The sequence below is a fragment of the Lepisosteus platostomus genome, unplaced genomic scaffold (genome assembly GCF_059453375.1).
Source record: "Lepisosteus platostomus isolate fLepPlt1 unplaced genomic scaffold, fLepPlt1.hap1 Scaffold_105_H1, whole genome shotgun sequence".
NCBI classification, from domain to species: Eukaryota; Metazoa; Chordata; class Actinopteri; order Semionotiformes; family Lepisosteidae; genus Lepisosteus; species Lepisosteus platostomus.
In genome coordinates, this window is record NW_028291486.1 from 71,966 (window position 1) to 85,020 (window position 13,055).

Consider the following 13,055-nt stretch of genomic DNA (forward strand, 5'->3'; position numbering starts at 1 on the left):
GAAAAAAAAGAAAGAAAAGGTGGATATACTAAGTTTTTTGGAGGGAAAACGCCCAGCTGTCGAAAGGGGCCCGCCTGCAGGGACGGGGACGGACACGCACGCAAGCAAGCAAGCAAGCAAGCAAGCAAGCAAGCAAGCCACGCCTGCCTCCCTGGGAAAAGGCTGAAAAACCTAAGTTTTTTGGAGGGAAAACGCACGGGAGCCGAAAAGGGGGCCGGCCTGCTTGCCCAGAGAGTCGAGACGCGGGAAAGCGCACAGAGGGAGCACGGGAACCGAGAGGGCGAGAGAGAGACAGAACACAGAGACACACAGATGGGGGACGAGGGACGAGACCCGAGAAGAAGGAGCTCCAGTCCACTTCGCTTGCTTGCTCGCTCGCTCGCTAGCTAGCTAGCTACCTAGCTACCTACGTCTGTCTTTTCACCGCTGAGAGAAGGTGGTGCACCGCTCCCGGAGGCGCTGCAATACCGGGCCGATGCGTGGAGAGGACGGAGCAAGCTCCTGATCCAGCTCCCTGTTCCAAAAATCCGTTTAATATGTGGTCCCCCGATGGGGGACGTATCAGATATTAAACTGATAAGAACAGATACTACACTTGATCTTAGCCAAAAGGCCGAGAAGCGATGCCCACAAAGGCGCGGACCGACGCGCGGGCGTTCCGCTGGCGCACAGTGGCGCAGGCCGACTCCTCTGGAGCCCGGGACCCGCGCAGCTGCCGGCCTCCCTGCAGCCAGAGGCCTGCCGCGGGACTCTGCTCCCCCTCTCTCTTGCCTGCCCGCCTGCCTTCCTGCCAGTCCCGGGCGGGGGCCCTGCTCTTTGATCTTCTGTCAACGGCCCGACAACGACCGCAGCCGCAGGGGGCGCCAGCCGCCCGGCCTCCTTAGCTTAGGCCCCTCCCACCGGCAGCAGCTGCGCCCAACCGGCTGCAAGCCAAAGCCGAGCGCCAGCACCTGCGGGCAGAGGCAAGGGGCAGCTCTCTCTCGGGAGGGAGGGAGGGACGGGGACGCGCGCGCACACACGCCTGCCTGCCTGCCTGCCGAAAAAAAAGAAAGAAAAGGTGGATATACTAAGTTTTTTGGAGGGAAAACGCCCAGCTGTCGAAAGGGGCCCGCCTGCAGGGACGGGGACGGACACGCACGCAAGCAAGCAAGCAAGCAAGCAAGCAAGCAAGCAAGCCACGCCTGCCTCCCTGGGAAAAGGCTGAAAAACCTAAGTTTTTTGGAGGGAAAACGCACGGGAGCCGAAAAGGGGGCCGGCCTGCTTGCCCAGAGAGTCGAGACGCGGGAAAGCGCACAGAGGGAGCACGGGAACCGAGAGGGCGAGAGAGAGACAGAACACAGAGACACACAGATGGGGGACGAGGGACGAGACCCGAGAAGAAGGAGCTCCAGTCCACTTCGCTTGCTTGCTCGCTCGCTCGCTAGCTAGCTAGCTACCTAGCTACCTACGTCTGTCTTTTCACCGCTGAGAGAAGGTGGTGCACCGCTCCCGGAGGCGCTGCAATACCGGGCCGATGCGTGGAGAGGACGGAGCAAGCTCCTGATCCAGCTCCCTGTTCCAAAAATCCGTTTAATATGTGGTCCCCCGATGGGGGACGTATCAGATATTAAACTGATAAGAACAGATACTACACTTGATCTTAGCCAAAAGGCCGAGAAGCGATGCCCACAAAGGCGCGGACCGACGCGCGGGCGTTCCGCTGGCGCACAGTGGCGCAGGCCGACTCCTCTGGAGCCCGGGACCCGCGCAGCTGCCGGCCTCCCTGCAGCCAGAGGCCTGCCGCGGGACTCTGCTCCCCCTCTCTCTTGCCTGCCCGCCTGCCTTCCTGCCAGTCCCGGGCGGGGGCCCTGCTCTTTGATCTTCTGTCAACGGCCCGACAACGACCGCAGCCGCAGGGGGCGCCAGCCGCCCGGCCTCCTTAGCTTAGGCCCCTCCCACCGGCAGCAGCTGCGCCCAACCGGCTGCAAGCCAAAGCCGAGCGCCAGCACCTGCGGGCAGAGGCAAGGGGCAGCTCTCTCTCGGGAGGGAGGGAGGGACGGGGACGCGCGCGCACACACGCCTGCCTGCCTGCCTGCCGAAAAAAAAGAAAGAAAAGGTGGATATACTAAGTTTTTTGGAGGGAAAACGCCCAGCTGTCGAAAGGGGCCCGCCTGCAGGGACGGGGACGGACACGCACGCAAGCAAGCAAGCAAGCAAGCAAGCAAGCAAGCAAGCCACGCCTGCCTCCCTGGGAAAAGGCTGAAAAACCTAAGTTTTTTGGAGGGAAAACGCACGGGAGCCGAAAAGGGGGCCGGCCTGCTTGCCCAGAGAGTCGAGACGCGGGAAAGCGCACAGAGGGAGCACGGGAACCGAGAGGGCGAGAGAGAGACAGAACACAGAGACACACAGATGGGGGACGAGGGACGAGACCCGAGAAGAAGGAGCTCCAGTCCACTTCGCTTGCTTGCTCGCTCGCTCGCTAGCTAGCTAGCTACCTAGCTACCTACGTCTGTCTTTTCACCGCTGAGAGAAGGTGGTGCACCGCTCCCGGAGGCGCTGCAATACCGGGCCGATGCGTGGAGAGGACGGAGCAAGCTCCTGATCCAGCTCCCTGTTCCAAAAATCCGTTTAATATGTGGTCCCCCGATGGGGGACGTATCAGATATTAAACTGATAAGAACAGATACTACACTTGATCTTAGCCAAAAGGCCGAGAAGCGATGCCCACAAAGGCGCGGACCGACGCGCGGGCGTTCCGCTGGCGCACAGTGGCGCAGGCCGACTCCTCTGGAGCCCGGGACCCGCGCAGCTGCCGGCCTCCCTGCAGCCAGAGGCCTGCCGCGGGACTCTGCTCCCCCTCTCTCTTGCCTGCCCGCCTGCCTTCCTGCCAGTCCCGGGCGGGGGCCCTGCTCTTTGATCTTCTGTCAACGGCCCGACAACGACCGCAGCCGCAGGGGGCGCCAGCCGCCCGGCCTCCTTAGCTTAGGCCCCTCCCACCGGCAGCAGCTGCGCCCAACCGGCTGCAAGCCAAAGCCGAGCGCCAGCACCTGCGGGCAGAGGCAAGGGGCAGCTCTCTCTCGGGAGGGAGGGAGGGACGGGGACGCGCGCGCACACACGCCTGCCTGCCTGCCTGCCGAAAAAAAAGAAAGAAAAGGTGGATATACTAAGTTTTTTGGAGGGAAAACGCCCAGCTGTCGAAAGGGGCCCGCCTGCAGGGACGGGGACGGACACGCACGCAAGCAAGCAAGCAAGCAAGCAAGCAAGCAAGCAAGCCACGCCTGCCTCCCTGGGAAAAGGCTGAAAAACCTAAGTTTTTTGGAGGGAAAACGCACGGGAGCCGAAAAGGGGGCCGGCCTGCTTGCCCAGAGAGTCGAGACGCGGGAAAGCGCACAGAGGGAGCACGGGAACCGAGAGGGCGAGAGAGAGACAGAACACAGAGACACACAGATGGGGGACGAGGGACGAGACCCGAGAAGAAGGAGCTCCAGTCCACTTCGCTTGCTTGCTCGCTCGCTCGCTAGCTAGCTAGCTACCTAGCTACCTACGTCTGTCTTTTCACCGCTGAGAGAAGGTGGTGCACCGCTCCCGGAGGCGCTGCAATACCGGGCCGATGCGTGGAGAGGACGGAGCAAGCTCCTGATCCAGCTCCCTGTTCCAAAAATCCGTTTAATATGTGGTCCCCCGATGGGGGACGTATCAGATATTAAACTGATAAGAACAGATACTACACTTGATCTTAGCCAAAAGGCCGAGAAGCGATGCCCACAAAGGCGCGGACCGACGCGCGGGCGTTCCGCTGGCGCACAGTGGCGCAGGCCGACTCCTCTGGAGCCCGGGACCCGCGCAGCTGCCGGCCTCCCTGCAGCCAGAGGCCTGCCGCGGGACTCTGCTCCCCCTCTCTCTTGCCTGCCCGCCTGCCTTCCTGCCAGTCCCGGGCGGGGGCCCTGCTCTTTGATCTTCTGTCAACGGCCCGACAACGACCGCAGCCGCAGGGGGCGCCAGCCGCCCGGCCTCCTTAGCTTAGGCCCCTCCCACCGGCAGCAGCTGCGCCCAACCGGCTGCAAGCCAAAGCCGAGCGCCAGCACCTGCGGGCAGAGGCAAGGGGCAGCTCTCTCTCGGGAGGGAGGGAGGGACGGGGACGCGCGCGCACACACGCCTGCCTGCCTGCCTGCCGAAAAAAAAGAAAGAAAAGGTGGATATACTAAGTTTTTTGGAGGGAAAACGCCCAGCTGTCGAAAGGGGCCCGCCTGCAGGGACGGGGACGGACACGCACGCAAGCAAGCAAGCAAGCAAGCAAGCAAGCAAGCAAGCCACGCCTGCCTCCCTGGGAAAAGGCTGAAAAACCTAAGTTTTTTGGAGGGAAAACGCACGGGAGCCGAAAAGGGGGCCGGCCTGCTTGCCCAGAGAGTCGAGACGCGGGAAAGCGCACAGAGGGAGCACGGGAACCGAGAGGGCGAGAGAGAGACAGAACACAGAGACACACAGATGGGGGACGAGGGACGAGACCCGAGAAGAAGGAGCTCCAGTCCACTTCGCTTGCTTGCTCGCTCGCTCGCTAGCTAGCTAGCTACCTAGCTACCTACGTCTGTCTTTTCACCGCTGAGAGAAGGTGGTGCACCGCTCCCGGAGGCGCTGCAATACCGGGCCGATGCGTGGAGAGGACGGAGCAAGCTCCTGATCCAGCTCCCTGTTCCAAAAATCCGTTTAATATGTGGTCCCCCGATGGGGGACGTATCAGATATTAAACTGATAAGAACAGATACTACACTTGATCTTAGCCAAAAGGCCGAGAAGCGATGCCCACAAAGGCGCGGACCGACGCGCGGGCGTTCCGCTGGCGCACAGTGGCGCAGGCCGACTCCTCTGGAGCCCGGGACCCGCGCAGCTGCCGGCCTCCCTGCAGCCAGAGGCCTGCCGCGGGACTCTGCTCCCCCTCTCTCTTGCCTGCCCGCCTGCCTTCCTGCCAGTCCCGGGCGGGGGCCCTGCTCTTTGATCTTCTGTCAACGGCCCGACAACGACCGCAGCCGCAGGGGGCGCCAGCCGCCCGGCCTCCTTAGCTTAGGCCCCTCCCACCGGCAGCAGCTGCGCCCAACCGGCTGCAAGCCAAAGCCGAGCGCCAGCACCTGCGGGCAGAGGCAAGGGGCAGCTCTCTCTCGGGAGGGAGGGAGGGACGGGGACGCGCGCGCACACACGCCTGCCTGCCTGCCTGCCGAAAAAAAAGAAAGAAAAGGTGGATATACTAAGTTTTTTGGAGGGAAAACGCCCAGCTGTCGAAAGGGGCCCGCCTGCAGGGACGGGGACGGACACGCACGCAAGCAAGCAAGCAAGCAAGCAAGCAAGCAAGCAAGCCACGCCTGCCTCCCTGGGAAAAGGCTGAAAAACCTAAGTTTTTTGGAGGGAAAACGCACGGGAGCCGAAAAGGGGGCCGGCCTGCTTGCCCAGAGAGTCGAGACGCGGGAAAGCGCACAGAGGGAGCACGGGAACCGAGAGGGCGAGAGAGAGACAGAACACAGAGACACACAGATGGGGGACGAGGGACGAGACCCGAGAAGAAGGAGCTCCAGTCCACTTCGCTTGCTTGCTCGCTCGCTCGCTAGCTAGCTAGCTACCTAGCTACCTACGTCTGTCTTTTCACCGCTGAGAGAAGGTGGTGCACCGCTCCCGGAGGCGCTGCAATACCGGGCCGATGCGTGGAGAGGACGGAGCAAGCTCCTGATCCAGCTCCCTGTTCCAAAAATCCGTTTAATATGTGGTCCCCCGATGGGGGACGTATCAGATATTAAACTGATAAGAACAGATACTACACTTGATCTTAGCCAAAAGGCCGAGAAGCGATGCCCACAAAGGCGCGGACCGACGCGCGGGCGTTCCGCTGGCGCACAGTGGCGCAGGCCGACTCCTCTGGAGCCCGGGACCCGCGCAGCTGCCGGCCTCCCTGCAGCCAGAGGCCTGCCGCGGGACTCTGCTCCCCCTCTCTCTTGCCTGCCCGCCTGCCTTCCTGCCAGTCCCGGGCGGGGGCCCTGCTCTTTGATCTTCTGTCAACGGCCCGACAACGACCGCAGCCGCAGGGGGCGCCAGCCGCCCGGCCTCCTTAGCTTAGGCCCCTCCCACCGGCAGCAGCTGCGCCCAACCGGCTGCAAGCCAAAGCCGAGCGCCAGCACCTGCGGGCAGAGGCAAGGGGCAGCTCTCTCTCGGGAGGGAGGGAGGGACGGGGACGCGCGCGCACACACGCCTGCCTGCCTGCCTGCCGAAAAAAAAGAAAGAAAAGGTGGATATACTAAGTTTTTTGGAGGGAAAACGCCCAGCTGTCGAAAGGGGCCCGCCTGCAGGGACGGGGACGGACACGCACGCAAGCAAGCAAGCAAGCAAGCAAGCAAGCAAGCAAGCCACGCCTGCCTCCCTGGGAAAAGGCTGAAAAACCTAAGTTTTTTGGAGGGAAAACGCACGGGAGCCGAAAAGGGGGCCGGCCTGCTTGCCCAGAGAGTCGAGACGCGGGAAAGCGCACAGAGGGAGCACGGGAACCGAGAGGGCGAGAGAGAGACAGAACACAGAGACACACAGATGGGGGACGAGGGACGAGACCCGAGAAGAAGGAGCTCCAGTCCACTTCGCTTGCTTGCTCGCTCGCTCGCTAGCTAGCTAGCTACCTAGCTACCTACGTCTGTCTTTTCACCGCTGAGAGAAGGTGGTGCACCGCTCCCGGAGGCGCTGCAATACCGGGCCGATGCGTGGAGAGGACGGAGCAAGCTCCTGATCCAGCTCCCTGTTCCAAAAATCCGTTTAATATGTGGTCCCCCGATGGGGGACGTATCAGATATTAAACTGATAAGAACAGATACTACACTTGATCTTAGCCAAAAGGCCGAGAAGCGATGCCCACAAAGGCGCGGACCGACGCGCGGGCGTTCCGCTGGCGCACAGTGGCGCAGGCCGACTCCTCTGGAGCCCGGGACCCGCGCAGCTGCCGGCCTCCCTGCAGCCAGAGGCCTGCCGCGGGACTCTGCTCCCCCTCTCTCTTGCCTGCCCGCCTGCCTTCCTGCCAGTCCCGGGCGGGGGCCCTGCTCTTTGATCTTCTGTCAACGGCCCGACAACGACCGCAGCCGCAGGGGGCGCCAGCCGCCCGGCCTCCTTAGCTTAGGCCCCTCCCACCGGCAGCAGCTGCGCCCAACCGGCTGCAAGCCAAAGCCGAGCGCCAGCACCTGCGGGCAGAGGCAAGGGGCAGCTCTCTCTCGGGAGGGAGGGAGGGACGGGGACGCGCGCGCACACACGCCTGCCTGCCTGCCTGCCGAAAAAAAAGAAAGAAAAGGTGGATATACTAAGTTTTTTGGAGGGAAAACGCCCAGCTGTCGAAAGGGGCCCGCCTGCAGGGACGGGGACGGACACGCACGCAAGCAAGCAAGCAAGCAAGCAAGCAAGCAAGCAAGCCACGCCTGCCTCCCTGGGAAAAGGCTGAAAAACCTAAGTTTTTTGGAGGGAAAACGCACGGGAGCCGAAAAGGGGGCCGGCCTGCTTGCCCAGAGAGTCGAGACGCGGGAAAGCGCACAGAGGGAGCACGGGAACCGAGAGGGCGAGAGAGAGACAGAACACAGAGACACACAGATGGGGGACGAGGGACGAGACCCGAGAAGAAGGAGCTCCAGTCCACTTCGCTTGCTTGCTCGCTCGCTCGCTAGCTAGCTAGCTACCTAGCTACCTACGTCTGTCTTTTCACCGCTGAGAGAAGGTGGTGCACCGCTCCCGGAGGCGCTGCAATACCGGGCCGATGCGTGGAGAGGACGGAGCAAGCTCCTGATCCAGCTCCCTGTTCCAAAAATCCGTTTAATATGTGGTCCCCCGATGGGGGACGTATCAGATATTAAACTGATAAGAACAGATACTACACTTGATCTTAGCCAAAAGGCCGAGAAGCGATGCCCACAAAGGCGCGGACCGACGCGCGGGCGTTCCGCTGGCGCACAGTGGCGCAGGCCGACTCCTCTGGAGCCCGGGACCCGCGCAGCTGCCGGCCTCCCTGCAGCCAGAGGCCTGCCGCGGGACTCTGCTCCCCCTCTCTCTTGCCTGCCCGCCTGCCTTCCTGCCAGTCCCGGGCGGGGGCCCTGCTCTTTGATCTTCTGTCAACGGCCCGACAACGACCGCAGCCGCAGGGGGCGCCAGCCGCCCGGCCTCCTTAGCTTAGGCCCCTCCCACCGGCAGCAGCTGCGCCCAACCGGCTGCAAGCCAAAGCCGAGCGCCAGCACCTGCGGGCAGAGGCAAGGGGCAGCTCTCTCTCGGGAGGGAGGGAGGGACGGGGACGCGCGCGCACACACGCCTGCCTGCCTGCCTGCCGAAAAAAAAGAAAGAAAAGGTGGATATACTAAGTTTTTTGGAGGGAAAACGCCCAGCTGTCGAAAGGGGCCCGCCTGCAGGGACGGGGACGGACACGCACGCAAGCAAGCAAGCAAGCAAGCAAGCAAGCAAGCAAGCCACGCCTGCCTCCCTGGGAAAAGGCTGAAAAACCTAAGTTTTTTGGAGGGAAAACGCACGGGAGCCGAAAAGGGGGCCGGCCTGCTTGCCCAGAGAGTCGAGACGCGGGAAAGCGCACAGAGGGAGCACGGGAACCGAGAGGGCGAGAGAGAGACAGAACACAGAGACACACAGATGGGGGACGAGGGACGAGACCCGAGAAGAAGGAGCTCCAGTCCACTTCGCTTGCTTGCTCGCTCGCTCGCTAGCTAGCTAGCTACCTAGCTACCTACGTCTGTCTTTTCACCGCTGAGAGAAGGTGGTGCACCGCTCCCGGAGGCGCTGCAATACCGGGCCGATGCGTGGAGAGGACGGAGCAAGCTCCTGATCCAGCTCCCTGTTCCAAAAATCCGTTTAATATGTGGTCCCCCGATGGGGGACGTATCAGATATTAAACTGATAAGAACAGATACTACACTTGATCTTAGCCAAAAGGCCGAGAAGCGATGCCCACAAAGGCGCGGACCGACGCGCGGGCGTTCCGCTGGCGCACAGTGGCGCAGGCCGACTCCTCTGGAGCCCGGGACCCGCGCAGCTGCCGGCCTCCCTGCAGCCAGAGGCCTGCCGCGGGACTCTGCTCCCCCTCTCTCTTGCCTGCCCGCCTGCCTTCCTGCCAGTCCCGGGCGGGGGCCCTGCTCTTTGATCTTCTGTCAACGGCCCGACAACGACCGCAGCCGCAGGGGGCGCCAGCCGCCCGGCCTCCTTAGCTTAGGCCCCTCCCACCGGCAGCAGCTGCGCCCAACCGGCTGCAAGCCAAAGCCGAGCGCCAGCACCTGCGGGCAGAGGCAAGGGGCAGCTCTCTCTCGGGAGGGAGGGAGGGACGGGGACGCGCGCGCACACACGCCTGCCTGCCTGCCTGCCGAAAAAAAAGAAAGAAAAGGTGGATATACTAAGTTTTTTGGAGGGAAAACGCCCAGCTGTCGAAAGGGGCCCGCCTGCAGGGACGGGGACGGACACGCACGCAAGCAAGCAAGCAAGCAAGCAAGCAAGCAAGCAAGCCACGCCTGCCTCCCTGGGAAAAGGCTGAAAAACCTAAGTTTTTTGGAGGGAAAACGCACGGGAGCCGAAAAGGGGGCCGGCCTGCTTGCCCAGAGAGTCGAGACGCGGGAAAGCGCACAGAGGGAGCACGGGAACCGAGAGGGCGAGAGAGAGACAGAACACAGAGACACACAGATGGGGGACGAGGGACGAGACCCGAGAAGAAGGAGCTCCAGTCCACTTCGCTTGCTTGCTCGCTCGCTCGCTAGCTAGCTAGCTACCTAGCTACCTACGTCTGTCTTTTCACCGCTGAGAGAAGGTGGTGCACCGCTCCCGGAGGCGCTGCAATACCGGGCCGATGCGTGGAGAGGACGGAGCAAGCTCCTGATCCAGCTCCCTGTTCCAAAAATCCGTTTAATATGTGGTCCCCCGATGGGGGACGTATCAGATATTAAACTGATAAGAACAGATACTACACTTGATCTTAGCCAAAAGGCCGAGAAGCGATGCCCACAAAGGCGCGGACCGACGCGCGGGCGTTCCGCTGGCGCACAGTGGCGCAGGCCGACTCCTCTGGAGCCCGGGACCCGCGCAGCTGCCGGCCTCCCTGCAGCCAGAGGCCTGCCGCGGGACTCTGCTCCCCCTCTCTCTTGCCTGCCCGCCTGCCTTCCTGCCAGTCCCGGGCGGGGGCCCTGCTCTTTGATCTTCTGTCAACGGCCCGACAACGACCGCAGCCGCAGGGGGCGCCAGCCGCCCGGCCTCCTTAGCTTAGGCCCCTCCCACCGGCAGCAGCTGCGCCCAACCGGCTGCAAGCCAAAGCCGAGCGCCAGCACCTGCGGGCAGAGGCAAGGGGCAGCTCTCTCTCGGGAGGGAGGGAGGGACGGGGACGCGCGCGCACACACGCCTGCCTGCCTGCCTGCCGAAAAAAAAGAAAGAAAAGGTGGATATACTAAGTTTTTTGGAGGGAAAACGCCCAGCTGTCGAAAGGGGCCCGCCTGCAGGGACGGGGACGGACACGCACGCAAGCAAGCAAGCAAGCAAGCAAGCAAGCAAGCAAGCCACGCCTGCCTCCCTGGGAAAAGGCTGAAAAACCTAAGTTTTTTGGAGGGAAAACGCACGGGAGCCGAAAAGGGGGCCGGCCTGCTTGCCCAGAGAGTCGAGACGCGGGAAAGCGCACAGAGGGAGCACGGGAACCGAGAGGGCGAGAGAGAGACAGAACACAGAGACACACAGATGGGGGACGAGGGACGAGACCCGAGAAGAAGGAGCTCCAGTCCACTTCGCTTGCTTGCTCGCTCGCTCGCTAGCTAGCTAGCTACCTAGCTACCTACGTCTGTCTTTTCACCGCTGAGAGAAGGTGGTGCACCGCTCCCGGAGGCGCTGCAATACCGGGCCGATGCGTGGAGAGGACGGAGCAAGCTCCTGATCCAGCTCCCTGTTCCAAAAATCCGTTTAATATGTGGTCCCCCGATGGGGGACGTATCAGATATTAAACTGATAAGAACAGATTTTTTTTTTTTTTTTTTTTTTTTTTTATTATAAAAGAGTACAAAAAACACTGTCACTTTATACTACCCGCCAATGTCCTCACACCCATGTGATCAAACCCTTCCACCTTTCTTTCGATGCTGCGAACCCCCATCTGATGATGTCCCATCTGATCCTTCGGATTATATCCGTCTTCACCCGTCTGTGGATGCCGGCGACCGACACCTCCACCCCGTGCCTGATCAGTTCAGTACGGGCATCCCACACGAAGATTTTCGTGATGCTGATCAGGAGCCACAGGAGGAAGCTCGTATTCCAGTTGCGGGAACCGGGTACGCCCTTCATCACTGTGCGCAGTGACAGCGGGCCATCCAGACCAACCTGTGCGAAAAGCCGTTTGCTCGAACTCCAGACTCTCTGCACAAACCCGCACTCCCAAAAGACGTGACTCACGGTCTCTTCACCTGTGCAGCCATGTCTTGGGCACTGACTCTGTTTCGCCAGGCCATGAGCATGCATCACTGCCCTCACCGCCATACGACCCCACACTCCAAGCCAGTTCAGATCCTTGAGCTTGTTGTCCAGGCCCTTGGGTTGGGCCTGCTGCCAGATCTCTCTTGACACACCCGGAATCGCCGGCCGCTCTGATGTCAGAATGATCTTGTACATCAGTCGGTGATTTAGCGTTGTCGTGCCTTCTTTGACCTCCGGGTGCGCCCGCAGCCACCGCACTGCGTGACGGTAGTGCGGTGGGAGTCGCTCTGCCTTTGGGGTCCTGTTGTTCCAGACGGTCAAGTGACGCATGCTCGCCGTGAGCCAAAGGCTCACAAATCGGCTGCACAGGTGGGGCGGGTTTTCGTGCAGGATCACACACAGGCTGGCCGTGAACGCACAGTCCAGTTTCAGTGGGAAATCCACGATCCCCCTCCCACCATCTTCTATGGGCCTGCACATATCAGGTCTTTTAATGCGCTCATAGGTTTGACCCCACACGAACCCAAAAATGAGTCTGACCAGCTCCTTCCGTTTTCCGACAGGTAGGGGGTACACTACCGCCAGGTGAAGCAGAAGGGGCAGGATCTCAACCTTCAGCACCAGCGCCTTCCCGATCCAAGTCAAGGACCGCTTCTGCCAAAGGCCCAGTTTCTGATTCACTTTCCGGAACCTGGCCTCCCAGTTCAGGGTGGGGGGGTCCGAGTTGTGGAAAAGGACCCCCAGGATTTTCATCGGCCCTGTCGTCCTCGTTAAGCCACCCAAGGTTTTTGGTTCACACAACCAGGTCCCGAACAGCTTCACCAGGCTTTTGGCACGGTTCAAACGGGCGCCGGTGCCTCTAGAAAAATCCTCCACAATGGCCAGGGCTCTTCCCAAGCTACTTTCAGAGCTCAGGAAGAGCGTGACGTCATCCGCGTAGGCGGCGATCTTGACCGCCTGCCCCCCGCCACCTGGCACTTGAATGCCTTGTACTCCGGGGTCTTTCCGTAGCTCATCCAACAACAGTTCCAGGAAAATGACGTACAACAGGGGAGAAAGCGGACAGCCTTGTCGCACACCACAGCTTACAGGGATGCTCCTTCCTACTACGCCGTTGACACATACCCGGGATTTGGCACCATTATATAGCGCCTTGACCCACTTGACGAATGTCTCCGGTAGGCCTTTCTTGCGCAAGAGTGCCCACAAGATCTCATGATGGACCCGGTCGAAAGCCTTCGTCTGATCCAGGCTCACCAGCATGAGTGGCAGGCCTCTGTCCTCCACCCAAGCGATGACATCTCGGGTCAGCTGGAGGTTCCAGCTGATCTTGCGTCCTGCCACGCTGCATGTCTGGTTCGCCCGGACCATCACTGGCATTACCGTTCTCAGGCGGCCTCCCAACACCCTGGCCAAGATCTTGTAGTCAGTGCACAGGAGCTGGATAGGCCGCCAATTCCCCAGGTCCGCCCTGTCTCCTCCTTTGTAGAGCAAGGAGACGATGCCGGTCTGCATACTAGAACCCAGGCTGCCCTTATCCAGGGCCTCGTTGAAAACCGGCACCAGGAAAGGCTCCAGTTGTTCCCAAAAGGCGTGGTAAAAGTCAGTCGGCAGGCCATCCGCGCCAGGGACAG

General features: G+C 61.4%; 11 non-coding genes across 11 annotated transcripts; all 11 read right to left on the reverse strand.

Moving 5' to 3' along the window:
* Nucleotides 1-434: 434 nt before the first annotated feature.
* On the reverse strand, nucleotides 435-625 carry LOC148637859 (U2 spliceosomal RNA). The gene has a single exon (XR_015931205.1). It is a non-coding gene; the product is annotated as a U2 spliceosomal RNA (small nuclear RNA).
* An 847-nt stretch (nucleotides 626-1,472) lies between these two features.
* LOC148637860 (U2 spliceosomal RNA) lies at nucleotides 1,473-1,663 on the reverse strand. The gene has a single exon (XR_015931207.1). It is a non-coding gene; the product is annotated as a U2 spliceosomal RNA (small nuclear RNA).
* Nucleotides 1,664-2,510: 847 nt separating this feature from the next.
* Nucleotides 2,511-2,701, reverse strand: LOC148637861 (U2 spliceosomal RNA). The gene has a single exon (XR_015931208.1). It is a non-coding gene; the product is annotated as a U2 spliceosomal RNA (small nuclear RNA).
* An 847-nt stretch (nucleotides 2,702-3,548) lies between these two features.
* LOC148637862 (U2 spliceosomal RNA) lies at nucleotides 3,549-3,739 on the reverse strand. Its single transcript, XR_015931209.1, has one exon. It is a non-coding gene; the product is annotated as a U2 spliceosomal RNA (small nuclear RNA).
* An 847-nt stretch (nucleotides 3,740-4,586) lies between these two features.
* Nucleotides 4,587-4,777, reverse strand: LOC148637863 (U2 spliceosomal RNA). Its single transcript, XR_015931210.1, has one exon. It is a non-coding gene; the product is annotated as a U2 spliceosomal RNA (small nuclear RNA).
* An 847-nt stretch (nucleotides 4,778-5,624) lies between these two features.
* LOC148637864 (U2 spliceosomal RNA) lies at nucleotides 5,625-5,815 on the reverse strand. The gene has a single exon (XR_015931211.1). It is a non-coding gene; the product is annotated as a U2 spliceosomal RNA (small nuclear RNA).
* Nucleotides 5,816-6,662: 847 nt separating this feature from the next.
* Nucleotides 6,663-6,853, reverse strand: LOC148637865 (U2 spliceosomal RNA). Its single transcript, XR_015931212.1, has one exon. It is a non-coding gene; the product is annotated as a U2 spliceosomal RNA (small nuclear RNA).
* An 847-nt stretch (nucleotides 6,854-7,700) lies between these two features.
* LOC148637866 (U2 spliceosomal RNA) lies at nucleotides 7,701-7,891 on the reverse strand. Its single transcript, XR_015931213.1, has one exon. It is a non-coding gene; the product is annotated as a U2 spliceosomal RNA (small nuclear RNA).
* An 847-nt stretch (nucleotides 7,892-8,738) lies between these two features.
* LOC148637867 (U2 spliceosomal RNA) lies at nucleotides 8,739-8,929 on the reverse strand. Its single transcript, XR_015931214.1, has one exon. It is a non-coding gene; the product is annotated as a U2 spliceosomal RNA (small nuclear RNA).
* Nucleotides 8,930-9,776: 847 nt separating this feature from the next.
* Nucleotides 9,777-9,967, reverse strand: LOC148637868 (U2 spliceosomal RNA). The gene has a single exon (XR_015931215.1). It is a non-coding gene; the product is annotated as a U2 spliceosomal RNA (small nuclear RNA).
* Nucleotides 9,968-10,814: 847 nt separating this feature from the next.
* Nucleotides 10,815-11,008, reverse strand: LOC148637869 (U2 spliceosomal RNA). The gene has a single exon (XR_015931182.1). It is a non-coding gene; the product is annotated as a U2 spliceosomal RNA (small nuclear RNA).
* Between the last annotated feature and the right edge of the window lie 2,047 nt (nucleotides 11,009-13,055).